This window comes from Cervus canadensis, chromosome 11 (genome assembly GCF_019320065.1).
Source record: "Cervus canadensis isolate Bull #8, Minnesota chromosome 11, ASM1932006v1, whole genome shotgun sequence".
Lineage (NCBI taxonomy): Eukaryota > Metazoa > Chordata > Mammalia > Artiodactyla > Cervidae > Cervus > Cervus canadensis.
The window spans coordinates 69,925,740-69,930,060 of NC_057396.1; positions in this window are offsets into that span (position 1 = coordinate 69,925,740).

Here is a 4,321-nt window from a genome sequence, read left to right on the forward strand (position 1 = left end):
AAACAGAGAAGGGACATAATCGTCTCTGCACCCTCTGTATAGTCAAAAGATTGAGACAACATTCTTCATGTTATTAGTACTTTCTTGAACAAGATTCAAGAGAAATCTAAATAGTTTGAAAAATATTCAGGCAGTCTCAATTCACAGGACAGAACTGAACAGCCTACTGTCCAAGACCTCCACACAGAAGAGCACAAAGATGTATGGTGTCTGAGGGTGGATTCGCATCCACGTGCAGCAGAACATCCAGTTCTGAGGCACGTGAAGCCCAGAGAACAACCAGAGCCAGCCTTCCAGCATCCCAGGTTCCCACAGTCAGCACCACCGCCCCCAGCTCATCTCTATGGTGTTTAAAGGAGCCAGGGCCGCCCCCAGGAATGTTTCGCCTGCAAGAAGCAAAGAAAGTATGCCTTCCCTGGCAAGTCCACAGTTCCCCTTCTCTTTGGTTCCCTCCCCCGCGCCCTTTTCTTAACAAAGTGTCTTGGTTTTTTTTTTTCAAAGTGTCTTGTTTGTAACATAAAAATAAGATCACTTTTCCCCTTTGATTCCAGTGGTAACAGGTTGCTAAGGGGAAAATGTACATATCAAGAAGGAGTTTATCTCCAAAATTTCCTCTAAGAAAAGGCCAGGAAGGCTTAAAGAGAACCATATACATGTCATATACACATCTGACATCAACAAAGATACCCTGAAATAGTGGGAATTCAACTTGGAAAAAAAAAAAAAAACCCTCAGAAAAATATTTTAATATGCCCCCAAAAAACAAGCATAAAATAGTCTGGTACAAAAAGGCAGAGATGTGGAAGTCAAGCTGCCCAGAAAAAAAAAAAAGAAAAATGGTGGATGAAATGGAAAATTTAGGAACAGGAAGCTGATTCAACACTGACACACACTTTTCCAGAATGCATCACTCTTTACTTCTGTTTTTACAGAGCACTTGATCAGAAGTCTGGAGACCTAGGTTCACTTCTTAGAAGCTAGGGGGCCTCAGACAAGTCTCCCAACCTTTTCCAGGCCTCACTTTTCTCGAGATATGGGGGTAATCCTTGTCCCTCCTGCCACACGAAACGGTTGTGAATTGATGCTCAGCATCGTTCTGAAAATACAGTGAGTTATTGTTCTTATCCAGAGAAGGCAATGGCAACACACTCCAGTACTCATGCCTGGAAAATCCCATGGATGGAGGAGCCTGGTGGGCTGCAGTCCATGGGGTTGCTAGGAGTCGGACACGACTGAGTGACTTCACTTTCATTTTTCACTTTCATGCATTGGAGAAGGAAATGGCAACCCACTCCAGTATTCTTGCCTGGAGAATCCCAGGGATAGCGGAGCCTGGTAGGCTGCCGTCTATGGGGTTTCACAGAGTCGGACACGACTGACGCTACTTAGCAGCAGCAGCAGCATTGTTCTTATCAACATCAACAAACAGCAACCTCTTTGAGTGATAACTATGCACCAGGTGCCAGGGAGACAAATAGTGGACAAAACCCTAGAAACAAGTAATCAATCAAATAAGGACTTCCTGGTGGTCCAGTGGTTAAGAATCTGCCTTTCAATGCAGGGGATGTGGGTTCGATCCCTGGTCAAGGAACTAAGATTCTCACATGCTGCAGAGCCCAGGTGACACAGCTAAAGAGTCCGTGCGCCACGACGAAAGATCCCTCACGATGCAACTGAGATCTCGAGTGCTGCAAGTAAGACCCGATGCAGCCAGATAAATGAGTAAGTATTTTTAAAGAAACAGATAAATACAGCATGTTTAGGAAAATGAAGAAAACAAAAAAGCCAAAATGAAGAATATGAGAGGGGAACCATCTCTAGATAAAAAAGTCAGAGAAGACCTTGTCTGATCACATTTAACCTCACCCAAATGATGGGAAGCAGCAGCTGTAGGGAGAGCTAGAGAAAAAGGTGGACCAGGCAGAGGTCACAGCTCATGTGAAAGCCCTGAGGAGGGAAGAGCTGAGTGTGGTCCAGAGCCAGAGAGAAGTAAGCTTGGGAGGGGGCAGTGGGGGGCGGGGAGTGAGGGAGCAGAGTTGAAGAACCAGTTATTCCCAGGGAACAAAAATCCCCAGAAACAGGAAAGGCCAGAGACAGATTCGGCAACTTTCTGACATTACTGGGGACACTGGCTCCTTTTGGTCCCACTCACCGTGGGGTGGAAAGAGAAGAGGTCAGAGGCCAAGTTCCAGCCAGGGAGCACCTATTGACCACAGCAAGGAGGTCAGATTTATTCTCAGTTCCCTGGGGAAGCCGCCAGGAGCGCCATGACTGGTTCATGAGAATTCATAAGATTCATGAGAATCTTAAGAAGATTCTCCCTAGCTGTTTACATCTTTAAAAGAGCTCCTCTAGTGAGAAGAAAGAATTAGATAAATCACTTACCCTCTCAGATCCTTTTCCCAAATGAAAGAAAAGAAAGTTGCTCTAATGAAGAGATTGGAAAAGACGCTGATGCTGGGAAAGATTGAAGGCAGGAGGAGAAGGGGATGACAGAGGATGAGATGGTCGGATGGCACCACCGACATGATGAAGATGAGTTTGAGCAAGCTCCAGGAGTTGGTGATGGACAGGGAAGCCTGGCGTGCTGCAGTCCATGGGGTCACAGTCAGACACAACTGAGTGACTGAAAGGAGATAACATGACGATTTAAGGAGTTATGAAGTACATAAAAGGAGCTATGACGTACATGAAATCTGGTTACTAGATGAGAAAACCGCGGCCCCATAGGGTCACATGATAAGTCTGAGACACCAAGGACAAACTGGAGTGAGGTACTCCGCCCTCCTGGCCCCTCCTCTGATGATCCCATAGCTGCCTCACTGGACACAGACCCTGCCCCCACCGAAAACCTCGGCTCCTGTGAGAGGGCTAAATTTAGGACCTGGAACCGGCTAAAACGGGGACACGGGAGCCTGCTGCACTGAAGCAGCTGGCCCAGGTGTGCTGGGAGCTTAGATGAAGGAAGGCTGGGGGAGGGCGGAGGGGGGAGGGAGGGCGTGGCGACTAGTGTGAGGGTGTCTGCAGGGTATCGCTGAGCCCTGGTGGGGAATGTATAGCCGTAGAGCTGGGAGCGAGTTTGAATCAGCCCCAGATATCACAGACAAGCCTGAGGCTCAGAATGTGTGACTGGCCCAAAGCTGCAGTGCAATGGGGCAGGACCCAGACCCCTTCTCTCAGGCCAGTGCCCTTTCTGCTAAGCATCATCAATCACCATTTTTTAAAAATAATGATAGTCACCATGACTATTATTATCGCTAGTATTTGTTAGACGCTCACCACATGCCAGGTGCTATTCTAAACATATTACCGTTAACGTCTGACACCCATTGACCCATATTAACATCTGCAATAGGTACTGTTTTGGTTTTCTTTTTTTAAGATGTGGAACTTTTAATTTTTTTTTTTTTTTTTGATGTGGACAATTTTTAAAACCTTTATTGAATTTGCTACAATATTGCTTCTGTTTTATGTTTTGTTTTTTTGGTCAGGAGGCATATAGTTTCTTAGCTCCCCAACCAGGGATCAGACCCATACCCTCTGTGCTGAAAGGCAAAGTCTTAACCACTGGACACCAGGGAAGCCCTTGTAACAGGTACTATGAACAGCCCCCGGTCACAGATGAGGGAACCCCAGAGAAGTTAGCATCGTGCCCCAAATCACAGAGCTGGGTTACCTCTCTGTACAGTGAGAACGAAAACAGAAAGGGACATGGGCCAAACCATATGTGACGACAGAACTCTGACCCGCAGCTTTGGCAGCAGTCAGCCCTGGACGCTAAACCGGTTCCTCCAGTGGCAGGAGCCCAGAACACTCAGGATTTAGGTAATGACAGCCTATTTCCCTATTTTTGGTCCCCACTCCCTACTTCCAACTTAGGACCAAGCAATCACACAAGACTCCCCTCCCCCTTCTAATGAGCCCACCTCCACCTTACCGATCAGTTTAATAGCCTCCGGAAGCATTCCCTTCTCTCTAGAAAGCCTTCCCTCTCCTCTGCCTGCCTTTGAATCTTTACCACACTGCGAGTGATGGTGGCTGACTCCCCTGCCATAGCAAGTTCAGAATAGATAGCCTGCTTGTTCTCTTGTGGGTGGTCTTTGTCTACTTCTGGAACTCCCACTCACCATCAGCTTTCTGTCCAGGTGCAGACTGGCTTGGGAAGGAGGAAATAGTCTCAGAGGAGCCCCAGGCAGGCGGAAGGATTTGGAAGAAGCCTGTGGACTAGGGTGGGGGCTGGGTAGGGGCAGCTGCATTTCTATCAGGCCTGCGGTCTGGCTCGAAGGCTGCTCTGTAGCCCCAGAAGGGTTAAATGATTTTC